Source organism: Schistocerca serialis, chromosome 2 (genome assembly GCF_023864345.2).
Source record: "Schistocerca serialis cubense isolate TAMUIC-IGC-003099 chromosome 2, iqSchSeri2.2, whole genome shotgun sequence".
NCBI classification, from domain to species: domain Eukaryota; kingdom Metazoa; phylum Arthropoda; class Insecta; order Orthoptera; family Acrididae; genus Schistocerca; species Schistocerca serialis.
The window spans coordinates 1,089,412,506-1,089,433,211 of NC_064639.1; the positions used below are offsets into that span (position 1 = coordinate 1,089,412,506).

Genomic DNA, 20,706 nt, shown 5'->3' on the forward strand with positions numbered 1-20,706 from the left:
TTGGGTTGATTTCGGGGGAAGAGACCAAACTGCGAAGTCAACGGTCTCATAGGCAAGGATGGGGAAGGAAGTCGGCCGTGCCCTTTCAAAGGAACCATGCCACATTTGCCTGATACGATTTAGGGAAATCACGGAAAACCTAAATCGGGATGGCCAGACGCGGGATTGAACCGTCGTCCGCCCAAAAGCTAGTCCAGTGTGCTAACCACACGGCTGCAGTGCTGTGACCCAATGCCCACCGCCATAGATGAACTTTGGAACAAAGTGAATGCAGCATGAATGGCTATATCACAGGTCGCCATTCGCGCCTTATACGCATCGATGCCTTCACGCGTGGAAGAAGTTATCAGGGGTCATGGTTGACCCTGTGCCCACTAGGCAACAGGACACAAGCCGACCGCGGTGGCCACGCGGTTCTAGGCGCTGCAGTCCAGAACGGCGCAACTGCTACGTCGCAGGTTCGAATCCTGCCTTGGGCATGGATGTGTGTGAAGTCCTTAGGTTAGTTAGGTTTAAGTAGTTCTAAGTTCTAGGGGACTGATGACCTCAGATGTTAAGTCCCATAGTGCTCAGAGCCATTTGAAAACAGGACACATGCTGAGCCGAGGTTATTGAAATGCTGAACATGCTAATGTACGCATCGTGTGAATATGAACGCGTTTTTCTTTTTCGAACTTGAGTGTAAATTCAATGACGTACAGGGAGCACATCTGGCAGGTTTCTTACAGGAACAGTTTTTCTGCGATACGGATAACAAGTGATAACAAGTGCACCCCAGTGAGTAGAACGTTCCGGTCGTTCGTTTACAGAGACTTGGAAACTATGTTGACAAATAGTGTCATGTATGTGCTTCACTTTGATGTTTCGTGCAGTTTTCAATACAAGTAAATTGACTTGTCATAATGATGCGTAACTCACTTTTTGAAGACCCTCGTCATTGTTGTTGTGGTCTTCAGTCCTGAGACTGGTTTGATGCAGCTCTCCATGCTACTCTATCCTGTGCAAGCTTCTTCATCTCCCAGTACCTATTGCAGCCTACATCCTTCTGAATCTGCTTAGTGTATTCATCTCTTGGTCTCCCTCTACGATTTTTACCCTCCATGCTGCCCTCCAATACTAAATTGGTGATCCCTTGATGCCTCAGAACATGTCCTACCAACCGATCCCTTCTTCTAGTCAAGTTGTGCCACAAACTCCTCTTCTCCCTAACCCTATTCAATACCTCCTCATTAGTTATGTGATTTACCCATCTAATCTTCAGCATTCTTCTGTAGCACCACATTTCGAAAGCTTCTATTCTCTTCTTGTCCGAACTATTTATCGTCCATGTTTCACTTCCATACATGGCTACAGTCGCCATAAAAAAAAAAAAATCGCCAGGAAGCATCAAATAACGGAATTCAGTAAGCGACATGTTTGGAATTATTCTGTATACCAAATGTAATGAATACAGACAAAACCCGCTGCATAGTGACTCGTTTGTAGTGAATGCTGATCACTGTCGTGGAGCGCGGACTGTGACAGTAGGTAACAAGGCTGTGTTGTTCAGAGCCGGGCTTACCTTTCCTGCTGCGGATGTTCACCAGCTCGCTTGTGCTGCGGCAGTGGACTGGGGCTCCCCGAAGCTGCGCTGCTAGTGTACCCAATCGCAAACTCGTTCTTTTTCCGTCCGGAGGCACGGATGACGTCATCTGTAATCACGCGCTCTCTGGTCTCTGAAGGTCAGCGGCGGTGTAAAACGGCCGACGTCCCCAGCCGGGAAAGCCCTGGACAGGCAGCCAATAAGCACATCCTCTCTGCGCCGGCATTTCACAGAAAGCTAATGACGCACTCTTCCAGCACCTTCGGTTTTCTATCTCCTATTTCCAGGATAGGGTCGTTCGTAACGCAGTTTCCACAAAATACAAGAGACTCTTTAAGTGCCTGGCAGAGGGTTCATCGAACCATTTTCGTACTACTTCTCTACCATTCCACTCTCGAATGGCGAGTGGGAAAGAGGAACACCTAAATCTTTCCATTCGAGCTCTGATTTATTATTATGATGATCATTTCTCCCTACGTAGGTGGGTGTCAACAAAATATTTCCTCACTCGGAAGAGAAAGTTGGTGATTGAAATTTCGTAAATAGATCTCGCTGCAAATTAAACCACCTTCGTTTCAGTGGCGTATCATATCAGTGACACTCTCACCCCTATTGTGCGATAACACGAAACGAGCTGCCTTTCTTTGCACAGAACAGAATGAAATGAAATGAGAAATGCTGCGCCGGCCGGAGTGGCTGAGCGGTTCTAGTCGCTACAGTCTGGAACCGTGCGACCGCTGCAGCCGCAGGTTCGAATCCTGGCTCGGGCATGGATGTGTGTGATGTCCTTAGGTTAGTTAGGTTTAAGTAGTTCTAAGTTCTAGGGGACTTATGACCTAAGATGTTGGGTCCCATAGTGCTCAGAGCCATTTGAAAAAAAATAGGAGTGCGGGTAAGCGACCACAAACAGAATAGTGAACGCCTTCTTGTGGCCAAGACAGACACGCAGCCCACGCCTACTACAGTAGTACAAGTTTATATGCCAACTAGCTCTGCACATGACGAAGAAATTGAAGAAATGTATGATGAGATAAAAGAAATTATTCAGATAGTGAAGGGAGACGGTAATTTAGTAGTCATGTGTGACTGGAATTCGATAGTAGGAAAAGGAAGAGAAGGAAACGCACTAGGTGAACATGGAATGGGAGTAAGGAATGAAAGAGGAAGCCGCCTGGTAGAATTTTGCACAGAGCATAACTTAATCATAGCTAACACTTGATTCAAGAATCATGAAAGAAAGTTTTATACATGGAAGACGCCTGGAGATGCTATATGGTATCAGATAGATTATATAACGGTAAGACTGAGACTTAGGAACCAGGTTTTAAATTGTAAGACATTTCCAGGGGCAGATGTGGACTCTGACCACACTCTGTTGGTTATGAACTGTAGATTAAAACTGAAGAAACTGCAAAAAGGTGGGTGTGGTGTCACCGCCAGACACCACACTTGCTAGGTGGTAGCTTTAAATCGGCCGCGGTCCATTAGTACATGTCGGACCCGCGTGTCGCCACTGTGTGATCGCAGACCGAGCGCCACCACAAGGCAGGTCTAGAGAGACGTACTAGCACTCGGCCCAGTTGTACAGCCGACTTTGCTACCGATGCTACACTGACGAAGGCTCTCTCATTTGCCGAGAAGATAGTTAGCATAGCCTTCAGCTAAGTCAATTGCTACGACCTAGCAAGGCGCAGTATTAAATATCAATTGATACGAAGCATGTATCATCAAGAGCGATGTTCTACAATTGTGGATTAAAGTTAAGTATTCCAGAAGCTACGTACTTTTCTTTATAGCATTCATTACGTATCCTGTTTCAGACCTCACGCCAGCCTGCGTGAGTTTAAGCGCGTGCCTTTCGGCTTCCTCACATTGTGTCTAGGCTGTCTTGTCTAGACACAACATTTTTGGCGACGAGTACAAAAAGGGTCTTGTTCTTTATACTTGCTTCGCTTTCATTGTGTCATGGCTTCGCCACAATCTCCAGATGTACTGTCCGAATTTTATCGCTTGCAGAATCAGCAGACGCAGGCGTTATTGGATGCCCTTGGACAGCTCGTCCAGGGTCAACGTGCGATGCAAAACGATGCGGCAGCCGCCGCTTCACCGCTCACGCAGCCACAACACGCAGTTGCACCACCTTTTCGGCATTTTGATGCGGCCATGGAAAGCTGGACGGAGTGGTCACGCCAATTTGGATTCCATCTCGCCGCCTACAGAATTCAAGGTATTGAGCGGCAGCCTCACTTATTATCGTGTGTCGGCGTCCAGACGTACAGAGTGATAGTGAAATTGTTTCCCCGACGCGACGTAGCAACTCTGTCCTACGACGAAATTTTGTCTGCATTAGATGCATATTTCAAAGAATCTGTCAATGTAGTTGCAAACTAATCGGGAGTGGGTTGCAACTTTGCAAGGCCTTACTAGGGATTGTGCTTTTGAGTCTGAATGTGGACTCCCTTATTCAGATACTATGGTACGTGATGCAATTGCACAGAACTTTTCTGATGTTCGTATCAAGGAACAGATTTTGAAACTAGCCAATCCCTCCCTTCGACAAGTGATGGACATATTGGATAGGCAAGACACACTTGCCTTTGCTCAGGAATCATTTGCAACTTCGCCAGCTGTGTGTCACATTAACCGGCCCGCCGGGCGAGCTGCACAAAACGGTAAACAGCCCTCGCGCACGTCCGCGCAGCCACGTGTCCCGCGCAAGCACGCAAATGCAGTGAAGTCATGCCCGTGGTGTGCTACTAGACATTCGCGTGAGAGCTGCCCGTCACGCCAAGCTATTTGCTTTTTCTGTAATAAAAAAGGACATGTTCAGAGTGTTTGCCAGAAAAAGCTCAGGTCGGACACTAACAACCATTCCAGGCCCTTTGCTTCGCGCCGGAATCGAACCAAGAATACTCAGGCTCGTGAACCTTCGCCCATGGACATTCATGTAGTTAATTCCACTCCGCCCAGTGACACTCTCTCTAACAGTGACTGTGTTCGTCCCTCAAAAAGTGTGCGTCGACGTCGCCGGAAATCACGTCAATTAGCAAGTGATTCTGTACCAGTGTCTGTTCAAATTGCGCGAGACAGTCGCTCTTGTCGTCAGCAGGACAATAAACTTTTTGTAGACTTGGACATTAATGGCCACGTGATACCATTCCAGCTCGATACCGGAGCTGCAGTTTCATTGATCAATAAAGACACGTACAAACAACTGGGCACACCTCCGTTGCGTGCCGCAAATGTTAAGTTAAATAGTTATTCCGGTCAGAATATCCCTGTGTTAGGACAGTGCAGCCTTCTTGCAACATACAAGGGACAAACAAAACTTGTGTCATTTTACGTTCTTCGTTCTTCTTCTGCAGTGAACTTGTTTGGTTTAGATTTATTTCAGTTGTTTAACAGGTCTATAGTCAATCAGGTCCTGTCAGTGAACCAGACTATGCCTTCAGCCAGTGTTCCTCGTCTATGTGAAGAATTTGCAGACATTTTTACACCGGGCCTAGGTTGCGCTAAGAACTATAAAGCACATTTGGAACTGAAAGTCAACGCGCAACCGAAATTTTTCAGAGTGCGCAATGTTCCCCACGCATTGCGTGATGAGGTCGCACGAACGTTACACGATTTGGAATCACAAGGTGTGATTGAACGTGTGCAAGCTTCTCTCTGGGCATCACCCTTAGTTATTCTGCCAAAACCTTCCGGAAAATTGAGACTTTGTGTGGACTTCAAGGCAACGGTGAATCCACAACTAGTGATTGCAACTTTTCCTTTACCCCGCCCGGAAGATCTTTTTGACAAACGGTGCCCGGGTTAATATTTTTCGAAGTTGGACCTAGCAGATGCGTACTTGCAAATACCAGTGGACGACGAATCCCAGCACGTCTTGGTGGTTAACACGCATCTTGGTTTGTACCGATTCAAAAGACTGCCATTCGCGTGTGCATCCGCCCCTGCATTGTTTCAGCAATATCTGCAAACTGTTTGTGCGTCGGTCCCTACTGCAGCAAACTATCTGGACGATATTGTGATCTCCGGAAAGACGGAAGAAGAACATTTAGCCAATCTCCGGACATTATTTCAGGTCTTGCGACAAAATGGTCTTCGCTTGCGGAAGGACAAATGTGTGTTTTTTGCTCGTGACTTACCATATTTGGAACATATAATCAATGCACAAGGCATACATCCGAGTCCAGAGTACCTCCGTGCCATACAGGACTTGCCTTCGCCGCAGAATTTGAAGCAGCTACAGAGTGTGTTGGGAAAAATTAATTACTATCTTCGTTATGTTCCCCATGCCTCTTCCATTTCAGCTCCGCTTCATCGCTTACGCCGTAAGGGTGTTCCGTTCGTCTGGACGACGGAATGCGAACGCGCCTTTCGCCAGTTGAAATCGGCGTTGCTTTCAAATACTTGCCTTACGCCATTCGATCCCCAGAAACCCCTTTTGTTGATGGTAGATGCATCGGATTTCGGGATCGGTGCTGTGCTTGCGCACAAAAATGGATCGCATGATCGCCCTATTGCCTTTGCGTCCAAATTGCTCTCGTCTGCGCAAAGAACTTTATTCACAGATCGAGAAAGAAGCTTTGGCTCTCGTCTTTGGTGTTACTAAGTTCCATGATTTCTTGTATGGTCGTCACTTTACCATCATCACGGACCACAAACCTTTGACGTCACTTTTTCATCCGAACAAGCCTGTACCTCCGCGTACAGCGCAGAAATTCATTCGCTGGTCTATTTTCCTCTCGCAGTACCGCTACGATATCTTGTATCGGTCCACTGCTAAGCACGGAAACGCCGATGCGTTGCCCCGTTTGCCTGTTGCTGAGGATAGAGCATTCGATTCTTCCGAACTTGCTTGCATGTTCATTGATTCGGAAATCGATGACGTGGTCGAATCGTTTCCGATTGATTTTCGTCGTGTAGCTACAGCCACAGCTGCTGACCCTATCCTTGCTACCGTTTTGCGTTTTGTTGCTACGCAATGGCCTTTGTCAAAGTCACGGATCGAGGATCCGTTGGTTCGCCGATTTTTTGCTCACAAGGAGAGACTTTTTGTACGACGTGGTGTTTTGCTGTTGCGTTCTGATAATGATCAGTCCAGGGTCGTGGTCCCACGTTCGTTACAGTCCTCTGTCTTCCGGCTTCTCCACCAAGGACATTGGGGTATAGTGCGAACGAAACAACTTGCTCGTCAGCACTGTACTTGGTTCGGAATCGATGCTGCGATTACGAATATGTGCTCTTCTTGCATGGCGTGTGCCATACAACAATCCGCACCACCGCGGAAATTCTTTGCATGGCCGAAAGCCACTTCCCCTTGGCAACGCTTGCACATCGATTTTGCTGGTCCATTCTGGAATGCTCGATGGTTGGTTGTGGTCGATTCTTTCAGTAATTTTCCTTTTGTTGTACGGATGTCTTCCACGACGTCATCTGCCACCATCCAAGCGTTATCCGCTATCTTTTGCATTGAAGGTCTTCCGCAGACTATTGTTTCCGACAATGGCCCACAATTCATGTCCGCAGTATTTCAGTCATTCTGCAAGGCCAATGGTATTCATCATCTGACATCCGCGCCGTTTTCGCCTCAGTCAAACGGTGCTGCTGAACGATTGGTCCGGACTTTCAAGTCACAGATGTTGAAGATGAAAGAGTCGCATTCTCGGGAGGACGCGTTGTTGCTCTTTTTGTCATCGTATCGCTCTCAGCCCCGAGATGGTCGCTCGCCGGCTGAGTTGCTCCACGGTCGTCCTTATCGAACCTTGATGTCTTTACTGCACCCGCCGCATCAGGTTCCAGTGCAGCGGCAGACTTCTGCTTTTGCTCCAGGCGACATTGTATTCCATCGCAACTATCGAGGTTCACGGCGTTGGCTCGCAGGGCGCATTCTTCGCTGCCTCGGTCGCGCTATGTATCTGGTTTTGGGGGCCGCTGGTGAGGTGCGTCGGCATCTCAATCAGCTGCGCCTTTGTCGTCGCACGCGTTCTGCCGCTCCCCTTCTGCTTTCAGCGACAGTGCCGTCCGGTCAGCGCCCTGGGGACCCGTCTACTGGCTCGCCTCAGTCCCAGATGTTACCGACGCTGCCTTCCATTTTGCCCCATGGCGACGCGCCGCCGCCGCCGCCTGTTCTCCCGCCGGCGCCGCCCGCAGTGGACGCTTCGCTGCAGCCGCCAAGCGCCTCCCTGCCTCACGCGCCGCCGATCGCTTCCCGTGACCAGCTGTCCTCCGACATGGAACTCTTGCCCGCTCCGGACCAGATGTCGTCTTCGCCCGTCGGCTGCCCCGACCAGATGGAGGTCGACCCTACGGCCCCTCCTGTCTCTTTACGGGCGCATACACCGCATGTTGGCGTGCACCCTGGACTAGGTTTTCAGGCGTTTCCTAGCTCCCCTCGGACCGTATGGCCGGGTGCGGGTGGCACAGCCTCGCCTGTAGTTAGGTTCCCCACCTCGTCGCATACGTCAACATGGGGTCCTCCCCACGGCGGGCGGAAGCCTTATAACACAACCGTTCGCCGATTTGCGGGGGAGGAATGTGGTGTCACCGCCAGACACCACACTTGCTAGGTGGTAGCATTTAAATCGGCCGCGGTCCGGTAGTATACGTCGGACCCGCGTGTCGCCACTGTCAGTGATCGCTGACCGAGCGCCACCACACGGCAGGTCTAGAGAGACGTACTAGCACTCGCCCCGGTTGTACAGCCGACTTTGCTAGTGATGCTACACTGACGAAGACTCTCTCATTTGCCGAGAAGATACACTCCTGGAAATGGAAAAAAGAACACATTGACACCGGTGTGTCAGACCCACCATACTTGCTCCGGACACTGCGAGAGGGCTGTACAAGCAATGATCACACGCACGGCACAGCGGACACACCAGGAACCGCGGTGTTGGCCGTCGAATGGCGCTAGCTGCGCAGCATTTGTGCACCGCCGCCGTCAGTGTCAGCTAGTTTGCCGTGGCATACGGAGCTCCATCGCAGTCTTTAACACTGGTAGCATGCCGCGACAGCGTGGACGTGAACCGTATGTGCAGCTGACGGACTTTGAGCGAGGGCGTATAGTGGGCATGCGGGAGGCCGGGTGGACGTACCGCCGAATTGCTCAACACGTGGGGCGTGAGGTCTCCACAGTACATCGATGTTGTCGCCAGTGGTCGGCGGAAGGTGCACGTGCCCGTCGACCTGGGACCGGACCGCAGCGACGCACGGATGCACGCCAAGACCGTAGGATCCTACGCAGTGCCGTAGGGGACCGCACCGCCACTCCCCAGCAAATTAGGGACACTGTTGCTCCTGGGGTATCGGCGAGGACCATTCGCAACCGTCTGCATGAAGCTGGGCTACGGTCCCGCACACCGTTAGGCCGTCTTCCGCTCACGCCCCAACATCGTGCAGCCCGCCTCCAGTGGTGTCGCGACAGGCGTGAATGGAGGGACGAATGGAGACGTGTCGTCTTCAGCAATGAGAGTCGCTTCTGCCTTGGTGCCAATGATGGTCGTATGCGTGTTTGGCGCCGTGCAGGTGAGCGCCACAATCAGGACTGCATACGACCGAGGCACACAGGGCCAACACCCGGCATCATGGTGTGGGGAGCGATCTCCTACACTGGCCGTACACCACTGGTGATCATCGAGGGGACACTGAATAGTGCACGGTACATCCAAACCGTCATCGAACCCATCGTTCTACCATTCCTAGACCGGCAAGGGAGCTTGCTGTTCCAACAGGACAATGCACGTCCGCATGTATCCCGTGCCACCCAACGTGCTCTAGAAGGTGTAAGTCAACTACCCTGGCCAGCAAGATCTCCGGATCTGTCCCCCATTGAGCATGTTTGGGACTGGATGAAGCGTCGTCTCACGCGGTCTGCACGTCCAGCACGAACGCTGGTCCAACTGAGGCGCCAGGTGGAAATGGCATGGCAAGCCGTTCCACAGGACTACATCCAGGATCTCTACGATCGTCTCCATGGGAGAATAGCAGCCTGCATTGCTGCGAAAGGTGGATATACACTGTACTAGTGCCGACATTGTGCATGCTCTGTTGCCTGTGTCTATGTGCCTGTGGTTCTGTCAGTGTGATCATGTGATGTATCTGACCCCAGGAATGTGTCAATAAAGTTCCCCTTCCTGGGACAATGAATTCACGGTGTTCTTATTTCAATTTCCAGGAGTGTACATAACTGCACTCTTATAATTCAACAGTTGTATAAAGGATCGTAACCTGTAGAAAGTGTTCTTACCTCGTTGTCACTGTCTATTGGTTCACAATGATGTAACAGACTCTTGTACCACGGCAGCACACGTTCCAGCGTTGTTATCTTTGCAGTTTCCAAATCCAAACTCGCTTCTTTAAATGGGGTTAGAAAAGCGACAAAGTCTCGTACGCACCCTTCTTGGAAGGTTTCTAAGAGTGTCGATTGCCCCCGGGATTCCAGTAGACCTCGAATATCGTCGATTTGACTTATGAGGGAATTGAGCATTAACAGTATACTGTTCCACCGAGTTACAGCTTCTTGCTTCACAGAGTGCCGCAGACGCCCCGAGTGACCCGATCTCTTCAAATAGCCTACTATAGCTCTTGCTGATAGTAGACACGACAGGATTTCAGGGGCTTCGTCTTCTAAAAACGTCTCTTGAAATGTGTGACGAAGCGCAGTCATCAAGCAGTGATCAAAGCAAGGCAAACGGTCGTAAGATTCAAGTGCCTTCTTCATGTTAGCTCCTTGGTCGGTGACAAAGTAACATTTCGTAAGATCATTCTTGTCAATTCCTAACTCAAGCACCCGCTCTTCGATTTCGTGCCGTATGTTCTCTCCTGTCTTAGGTACGTCTGGAAACTCGGTTGTTATCAAAACAAGCGTTTCTAGCTGCCACTCATCATTCACATAATGCGACGTCACAGTCAAAAAATTTCTCTTCTTGTAGTTATCAGACCACAGATCAGCGTCTAAAGCGCACATTTTGTTCTTTAAGGCACATATTAGCTTGGGCAGCATTGTCACCCGTATTTTGTCTGCCTTTTCTTTAATATGCCGCGATACAGTTGTAGGGTGCGGAAGAACATCTTCTATACTGACTTTGCCGTAAGTGGCGCCAACATTGATGAGCTCCTGCGAATAAATCTTGAAGCCAATCTTACTACAAGTATTTAACGGTAGCAAATCTATTCCACTCATACCGACCAACCTATCAACAACAACTTTCTTTATGCTACTTGGTACTGAAAGTGGCCGGTGGACTTCTGTTCCGCATTTACTTTTGCAGTGCCGAATCATACCTGTTGTGCTTGACTGGTACGAAAGTATGGTATCGCATGTGGTACATTGCACGAAACCAGCAGAAGCCTGCGTGACAGGATCCACTACAAGTGCAAACGATTTCCAAGCTTCACTTTTCGCCTCCTCTTGCGACATGTCTTTCTTCTCCAGGACTAATGAGCCGCTCCTAATTCTCTCCATAATACTTCTCTTCGTTTCATGAATGGAACGTTTACGACCTATACTTGATTTATCCATAACACTGTTTGCGCTTCTCAAAGCCAGGTCGTCAACTGCGTGTACACACGGTTTCTAATGCGATTCGGCACCGCAGAGCGCGCGGCGGCTGTACTGTCACCGGCCGAGATTATGAGTACTCTCGAGCGCACGGCAGTGCTCGACAGTCCAACCGATAACCGAGAGGTGGAGGACAACCGGCCACATGGCGCATTAGACGGCCACAGCCGTATCGCAGCGTGGGCCTTTCCCAGCCGTCGAGCAGCGGCACGAAACGGGAAATGCTCGAGCGGTTGTTTTCATCGAAATGCAGAGCTCTAATACTGACTAAACTAGAGGTTGTACACAGTTTCAGGGAGAGCATAAGGGAACAATTGACAAGAATGAGGAAACGAAATACAGTAGAAGAAGAATGGGTAGCTTTGAGAGATAAAGTAGTGTAGGCAGCAAAGGATCAAGTAGGTAAAAAGACGAGGGCTAGTAGAAATCCTTGGGTAACAGAAGAAATATTGAATTTAATTGATGAAAGGAGAAAATATAAAAATGCAGTAAATGAAGCATGCAAAAAGGAATACAAACGTCTCAAAAATGAGATCGACAGGAAGTGCAGAACTGCTAAGCAGGGATGGCTAGAGGACAAATGTAAGGATGTAGAGGCTTATCTCACTAGGGGTAAGATAGATACTGCCTACAGGAAAATTAAAGAGACCTTTGGAGAAAAGAGAATCACTTGTATCAATATCAAGAGCTGAGATGGAAAGCCAGTTCTAAGCAAAGAAGGGAAAGCAGAAAGGTGGAAGGAGTGTATGGAGGGTTATACAAAAAGCAAAGAAGGGAAAGCAGAAAGGTGGAAGGAGTATATAGAGGGTTATACAAGGGCGATGTACTTGAGGACACCATTATAGAAATGGAAGAGGATGTAGATCAAGATAAAATGGGAGATACGATACTCAATGAAGAGTTTGACAGAGCACTGAAATACCTAAGTCGAAACAAGGCTCCGGGAGTAGCCAACATTCCATTAGAACTAATGACAGCCTTGCGAGAGCCAGTGCTGACAAAACTCTACCATCTGGTGAGCAAAATGTATGAGACAGGCGAAATTTTCTCAGACTTCAAGAAGAATATAATAATTCCAATGCCAAAGAAAGCAGGTGTTGACAGATGTGAAAATTACCGAACTATCAGTTTAATAAGTCACGGTTGCAAAATACTAACGTGAATTCTTTACAGACGAATGAAAAAACTGGTAGAAACCGACCTCGGGGAAGATCAGTTTGGATTCCGTAGAAATACTGGAACACGTGAGGCAATACTGACTCTACGACTTATCTTAGAAGATAGATTAAAAAAAGGCAAACCTACGTTTCTAGCGTTTGTAGACTTAGAGAAAGCTTTAGACAATGTTCCCTGGATTACTCTCTCTCAAATTCTAAAGGTGGCAGGGGTAAAATACAGGGAGCGAAAGGCTATTTACAATTTGTACAGAAACTAGAGTCAAGGGACATGAAAGGGAAGCAGTGGTTGGGAAGGGAGTGAGACAGGGTTGTAGCCTCTCCCAGATGTTATTCAATCTGAAATTGAGCAAGCAGTAAAGGAAACAAAAGAAAAATTCGGAGTAGGTATTAAAATCCATGGAGAAGAAATAAAAACTTTGAGGTCTACCGATGACATGTAATTCTGTCAGAGACAGCAATGGACTTGGAAGAGCAGTTGAACGGAATGGACAGTGTCTTGAAAGGAGGATATAAGATGAACCTCAACAAAAGCAAAACGAGGATAATGGAATGTAGTCGAATTAAGTCGGGTGATGCTGAGGGAATTAGATTAGGAAATGAAACGCTTAAAGTAGTAAAGGAGTTTTGCTATTTGGGGAGCAAAATAACTGATGATGGTCGAAGTAGAGACGATATGAAGTGTAGACTGGCAATGGCAAGGAACGCGTTTCTGAAGATGAGAAATTTGTTAACATCGAGTATAGTTTTAAGTGTCGGGAAGTCGTTTTCGAAAGTATTTGTATGGAGTGTAAACATGTATGGAAGTGAAACATGGACGATAAATAGTTTGGACAAGAAGAGAATAGAAGCTTTCGAAATGTGGTGGTACAAAGGAATGCTGAAGATTAGATGGGTAGATCACTTAACTAATGAGGAGGTATTGAATAGGGTTGGGGAGAAGAAGAGTTTGTGGCACAAATTGACTAGAAGAAGGGATCGGTTGGTAGGACATGTTCTGAGGCATCAAAGGATCACCAATTTAGCATTGGAGGGCAGCGTGGAGGGTAAAAATCGTAGAGGGAGACCAAGAGATGAATACACTAAGCAGATTCAGAAGGATGTAGGCTGCAGTACGTACTGTGAGATGAAGAAGCTTGCACAACATAGAGTAGCATGTAGAGCTGCATCATACCAGTCTCAGGACTGAAGACCAGAACAACAACAAAAACATGTACGAAGTTAGTCAGTTTAAGCCCGACTATCAAAAAGAACACATAGTAGCGACAGTTTTAATGCCTGAAGATGATGACGATGTGTTTCTTTTTTTTTTTTCAGACTAACAGTGGAACTTATAAATTGACGGTTTTCATGTCAAATTAAAAAAATAAAACTTCTCACTCTCACATTTTCAGTCTTTGTTCATGGAAAAATGTTCAAATGTGTGTGGATTCCTAAGGGACCAAACTGATGTGGTCATCGGTCGCTAGACTTACACACTACTTAAAGTAACTTACGCTCCGGCGGGAGCGGCGGCGCAATCCGTGGCATGGCGCCTCAGACCTAGCGGCCACTCCACCTGGCCTTGTTCATGCACTGCGGTGGGTGGAATGGATTGCAAACACATATTGGGGCACGTACCATAGCAAACGACAAGAAGTCACACCATTCCAGGCAGGGCTCCCAGGTTTAAATATTTAAAAAAATGTTTTAATGGCATATTTACACCCACGGAAAGGAGCTGTTCCACATTGACGAATGTTGGTAGGCGTGTTTCCACAGCTGAAATATGATGTCCGTTCGAATTTCCCGCCAGTGAAATAAGAGTGGCACTAGTAGCGCCACAATGAGGAAGTAAATAACGTACGCTTTAAATACGCTCTGTAACGGTAGTGACCGTTATTTTCCTTTGAGATCGGACGTGGTGAGTACATGTTAGTCAACAACGCCTTTAAGGCGACAAAGACGCCATTATCGACACATCACTGAATTTGAATAAGGTTCAGTAATAGGGTTACGAGAAGCTGGATGTTCTTTCTGCGATACTGGAGAACGATTTGGGAGGAATATAACCACTGCACATGGTTGCTGACAGCAGTGGTCACGGGAATGTACGGTAGCAAGAAGACTGGTTTCCAGACGGTCACGTGACAAGATCATCGTGTTCGACAAGTGGCCCTGGCGCATCGTACTGCATCAGGAGCAGTTTGCAGTTGGACCCCAAAAGCACGACGAACTGTTTCTAATCGCTTACTTTAAGGACAGCTCCGAGCCATCAGCCCTGTAGCGCGACACTCTGCTCGCCCCAAACCACCACCGTTTGCGATTTCATTGGTGTCGGGCGAGGGCTCTTTGCAGGGCAGGGAGGTGGTCTGTGGTGTTTTTTGATGAAAGCTGGTCTTGTCTGGTGTCAGTGACGGCTGTGTGTTAGTTATAAGGAGGTCAGCTGAGGGCCTGCAACCAGACTGTCTGCGTTTTAGACCAACACCGACTCAAAGGAAGGCCTCGGCGCTTCTTGGTGACGTCACGTCAGCTAGGCACGGCGAACGCCAGGTCTGTTGCAGGCAGAAGCGCCTGGGCGTGCTTATCACTATAAATCTCTTATTTTTGGACAAAATGTTTGGCATTGCTGTGGATTCTGCAGTTTTATTTAGATGAATGATTTTCTTACTATCGTAAAGCTACAGATGAAGATCATAGTTCTGTATTACTGAATCCTGTCGAAACAAACGTAGATCAATATGAGAAGATGCTTTGCCCCATTGCAAGCTTCGGAAATTTTACATTCAAGTAACTATATTTACTTGACCCATTTTGTTATCGAAACTTACCCCAACCCCCTTACAATCAACTCGTTTCTTTTATTTATTTATTTATTTTCGTTTGACATCGTCACTGGAAATGTGAGCTAATTTACATGTGTAAATGTCCAACTGTTGCCAGTCATTAGATAACAGTCGTTTTCAACGAAAGGAATTCTAAACAGGAAACAAAGTAGCTTCATACATCGAAAATACTGCTGAGCTTAAACTTTTTTAAACATGCACATTAGAAAAGATAAATATTCCCCTCTTGCAACTGAAATAAGAAACTTTATAAGATAAAAAAATTTTATTTGATAAAACAAGTATCTCTCTTTTGACTCTTCTTCTGTTCCCCACCCCCTCCCCCAACGTGTACAATTGCAAGATATTTCGTCAACATTCAGTGCTCCTCACCCCATGGTCAACCAAGATACCTAAAGAAGAGCACCAATATGTTCACAGTTTCTTGTAAAAGCAACCCAGTACAAACGTAACTTCCTCAGATTTACAAATAAGGTAAAGAAGCACGAATTCTGTTGCTACTGGACCATGAAGTTGTTTTTGTATGTCAATCCTTAAAAGAGGTGGAAATTTAAGTTCAGGAGTACACTATTTGTTAAGAAGTGTTACGAATTGCACAATTAATTGATTGCAAAAATCTCTCAGAACAATGTGTGTTGGTCAACTACCGCCAGTAGTTTCACATTTTCCTGTGTCAGAGAGGGAGACACCACCATTACGAGTATGCCTGCAGCAGACCTGGCGTTCGCCGTGCCTAGCTGACGTGACGTCACGAACAAGCGCCGAGGCCTTCCTTTGAGTCGGTGTTGGTTAGACACACTGCACATAGGCCTGGAGTTATCGTCTGGGATGCGATTTCGTATGACAGCAGGAACACTCACGTGGTCATCCCATACACTCTGACTGAAAATCTGTACGTCGGTCTGGAGATTCCACCTGCTGTGCTGCCATTCATCAACAACATTCCGGGGGGTGTCTTACAACAGGGTAACGCTCGCCCACAAACCGCTCTCGTAACCCAACGTGCATTACAGAGTGTCAACATGTTGCCATGGCTTGCTCGATTACTAGATCTGTCTCCAGTCCAGCAAAAATGGGTCGTCATCGGAAGACAACTCCAGCGTCACCCAGCATCCGCATTAAGGCCTTTGTCCGACCATCCGAGAGCAACGGGCATGGAACTCCATCCCAAAAACTGACATCCGGAGCCTGTATAACACAACGAGCAAACGTTTGCATGCGTGCAGTCAACATTCCGGTTTTTACAATTCTTATTAGCGTATCAGCATTTCACATTTGTAATGGCTTATCTTGCGCTTACATTAACCCATGGTCTTGCAATGCTAATCACTTAAATATCTTACCTAGACAAATTTACTCCTGAAATTTCATTACCCTACATTAATAAATTTTTGGTATTGCGATCTTTTCTCCGTCAGTGCACTATAAAAGGTTACGTTGTCTTTAGATAAAACTGAAACAAATACTCATAATTAATTAATTTAAATAAAGTGAACATCCTCACACTAGAAGAGTTCACAGCAACCGAAGTTACGGTAGTTCTGCAGACGCCTGGGAATGTAGCGAATGTCAAATTAGAGGTATATGCAAGTGCGCTCCTAGAACAGATACTTGGTGAAGACTGAATTTAGAGTGGCCAGTATTCAGAAAAGCATAAATTACGCGACGAAAGTTACGTGTGTTTGAATGTAAAGATAAATCATTCTCGTTGTTGTTGTTGTTCTGGTCTTCAATCCTGAGACCGGTTTGATGCAGCTCTCCATGCTACTCTATCCTGTGCAAGCTTCTTCATCTCCCAGTACCTACTGCAACCTACATCCTTTTGAATTTGCTTAGTGTATTCATCTCTTGGTCTCCCTCTACGATTTTTACCCTCCACGCTGCCCTCCAATGCTAAATGTGTGATCCCTCGATGCCTCAGAACATGTCCTACCAACCGATCCCTTCTTATAGTCAAGTTGTGCCACAAAGTCCTCTTCTCCTCAATTCTATTCAATACCTCCTCATTAGTTATGTGATCTACCCATCTAATCTTCAGCATTCCTCTGTAGCACCACATTTCGAAAGCTTCTATTCTCTTCTTCCCCAAACTAGTTATCGTCCATGTTTCACTTCCATACATGACTGCACTCTATACAAATACTTTCAGAAACAACTTCCTGACAAATCTATACTCGATGTTAACAAATTTCTCGTCCTCAGAAACGCTTTCCTTACCATTGCCAGTCTACATTTTATATCCTCTCTACTTCGACCATCATCAGTTCTTTTGCTCCCCAAATAGCAAAATTCCTTTACTACTTTAAGTGTCTCATTTCCTAATCTAATTCCCTCAGCATCACCCGACTTAATTCGACTACATTTCACTATTCTCGCTTTGCTTTTTTTGATGTTCATCTTAGATCCTCCTTTCAAGACACTGTCCATTCCGTTCAACTGCTCTTGCAAGTCCTTTGCTGTCTCTGACAGAATTACAATGTCATCAGCGAACCTCAAAGTTTTTATTTCTTCTCCATGGATTTTAATACCTACTCCGAATTTTTCTTTTGTTTCGTTTACTGCTTGCTCAATACACAGATTGAATAACATCGGGGAGAGGCTACAACCCTGTCTCACTCCCTTCCCAACCACTGCCTCCCTTTCGTGTCCATCGACTCTTATAACTGCCATCTGGTTTCTGTACAAATTGCAAATAGCCTTTCGCTCCCTGTATTTTACCCCTGCCACCTACAGAATTTGAAAGAGAGCATTCCAGTCAACATTGTCAAAAGCTTTCTCTGAGTCTACAAATGCTAGAAACGTAGGTTTACCTTTTCTTAATCTATCTTCTAAGATAAGTCGTAGGGTCGGTATTGCCTCACGTGCTCCAACATTTCTACGGAATCCAAACTGATCTTCCCCGAGGTCTGCTTCTACCAGTTTTTCTATTCGTCTGTAAAGAATTCGCGTTAGTATTTCGCAGCCGTGACTTATTAAACTGATAGTTCGGTAATTTTCACAGCTGTCAACACCTGTTTTTTTGGGATTGGAATTATTACATTCTTCTTGAAGTCTGAGGGTATTTCGCCTGTCTCATACACCTTGCTCACCAGATTGTAGAGTTTTGCCAGGACTGGCTCTCCCAAGGCTGTTAGTAATTCTAGTGGAATGTTGTCCACTCCTGGGGCCTTGTTTCGACTCAGGTCTTTCAGTGCTCTGTCAAACTCTTCACACAGTATCCTATATCCCATTCCATCTTCATCTACATTCTCTTCCATTTCCATAATATTGTCCTCAATTACATCGCCCTTGTTTAGACCTTCTATATACTCCTTCCACCTTTCTGCTTTCCCTTCTTTGCCGGCCGAAGTGGCCGTGCGGTTAAAGGCGCTGCAGTCTGGAACCGCAAGACCGCTACGGTCGCAGGTTCGAATCCTGCCTCGGGCATGGATGTTTGTGATGTCCTTAGGTTAGTTAGGTTTAACTAGTTCTAAGTTCTAGGGGACTAATGACCTCAGCAGTTGAGTCCCATAGTGCTCAGAGCCATTTTTTTCCCCTTCTTTGCTTAGATCTGGGTTTCCATCTGAGGTCTCTTTAATTTTTCTGTAGCCAGTATCTATCTTACCCCAAGTGAGATAAGCCTCTACATCCTTACATTTGTCCTCTAGCCATCCCTGCTTAGCCATTTTCCACTTCCTGCCGATCTCATTTTTGAGACGTTTGTATTCCTTTTTTCCTGCTTCATTTACTGCATTTTTATATTTTCTCCTTTCATCAATTACATTCAATATTTCTCCTGTTACCCAAGGATTTCTACTAGCCCTAACTTCATACATAGCGGTGGAATATTACTCACGAACGCTTGACTACATCTGAAGTAAGCTTAAACGACTATTTGCTACTACTAACAACGACAAACACTCGTAATTTTACCACCAAACCTGTATTGTTTCTCCAAAATACTTCAACGCCAAACAAATGTTTCCATGTCCTCTATGTGTTTCTAACATCACTGCTACCCTTGTCTAGGACGGATGAGTTAATTTTACACATATAAACAGTCATTCACCATACATCTATTTAAGTCAATATGCTAGCACACGGATTTTGCTGAATGATTGCGCATCAGTGTAACTAAACCGGATTTCCTTGTGTAGAGCTACATATGTGTATATGGATATGAATTTTTAAATCTATGGAGCAGTCTGTATCTAAAAAGAGAGAATCGGTTGCAAAAGGTTGCCAGTTTTAAATAGTGTGATAATAAATTAGACTTCGAGAAAATTCTTTGACTGATTTTTACGATTTCTGGATTTATCACTATTATTATACTGAATAACTGTCACTATCTATAATATCTTCTGCTGTTGTCCATTTCCAGTACATATCCGTATATAATGTTTGATTTGAATGTAAACAGTCACTGATACGTCGAGAATAATGGCTGCCATTACGAAAATCCACTTCCTTGCTCAGCTGACAAGTATCTCCTGCTGTGGCTGACAATCGCTAGAGTTACATAGCGTCAGATGATCTGTTGTCCATGGTAAGACGATAAGATGGTAGTGAACGATCATGTTCTGGCTAAATTGATTTATGAAATATTACTAATTAACACTGCTGCTCTAGTACACCGTTTTGTTGTCTACATTTCACTGTCAAACTTTTTTAAGTCCTTCTCAATGGATATGGGACTGCGATGCATAAGGGTGGTGTGCGAACAGAGTTTTCTCATTGACTACAGCAGATGCCAGCATAACGATGTGTTTGTTTTATCGCGGTATCAATTTTATTTAAACTGACGGTTTTACTTTTAATAAATGCTTTGGTCCTCACATTAAATGCCTTTTGAATATTACTCGATCGTTTTAGGGACCGCCTTCTCAAACACAAGAGAATGAGAACATTCCCCTCTATAACACAGTCTATATCAACGTTGTAGTTCAGAATTCACTCTTTCTCTTTGATGAAATTAAGCCCTTAGTTCTTTCATTTGTAGTCCCTATAGTTGCAGGAACCAACAAGGGCTCCTCCACATGCGCGTAAGCTAGTCCAGTTCTCCCATTCCTGAGTTAATGTACGTTAACCAATGGTAGCTTCTCTTAGGGTGTTTTAGCAAAAATCAACAACTTTAGTTAGTTTGGCGCTAGCCTGACGAATGTGGTGCTGTGCCCCCAAGCACAAAAGGTGCAAGCTGGCATCTTCTACCTCCACCTCTGAGGTCTTTTCTCTAAACCGTCCGTTGCCCAGCGTTTCCCAGAATACAGGAGTCCTGAAGGACTCAGATCACAAATTTCTGCACGCACCGTCGCTGTTAGAGCTTATAGGGAAGAGTTGCGAAGTCCCCGTGGCGTCGTCGGACACACCGCGTGTAACACTATCATCGATCTTACTTACAATTGTCTGATATAACGTCTTTGTCTGTCTTACTTAATGTGACTTCTGTATAACCATGCTTTTGATGTTTTATTCATTATTTATGACGATTTATGTAATTGTAATTAATATATGGATGTAATTTCAAAAGTAATATACTGTGGATGAATGGAAATGTTAAAACTTTACTTGTAATACTAGTTC

The 20,706-nt window shown here is 46.0% G+C and overlaps 1 protein-coding gene across 7 annotated transcripts in view; it reads right to left on the bottom strand.

Moving 5' to 3' along the window:
• The window catches only part of LOC126458537 (leukocyte elastase inhibitor-like), a 342,121-nt gene extending 340,487 nt beyond the window's left edge, over nt 1–1,634 (bottom strand). For all 7 annotated transcript variants that reach the window (XM_050095648.1, XM_050095646.1, XM_050095643.1 and 4 more), the window contains exon 1: nt 1,562–1,634. The gene's annotated coding sequence lies outside the window, so the exon portion shown is untranslated. The remainder of the gene's footprint in view (nt 1–1,561) is intronic.
• Nucleotides 1,635–20,706: the final 19,072 nt, after the last annotated feature.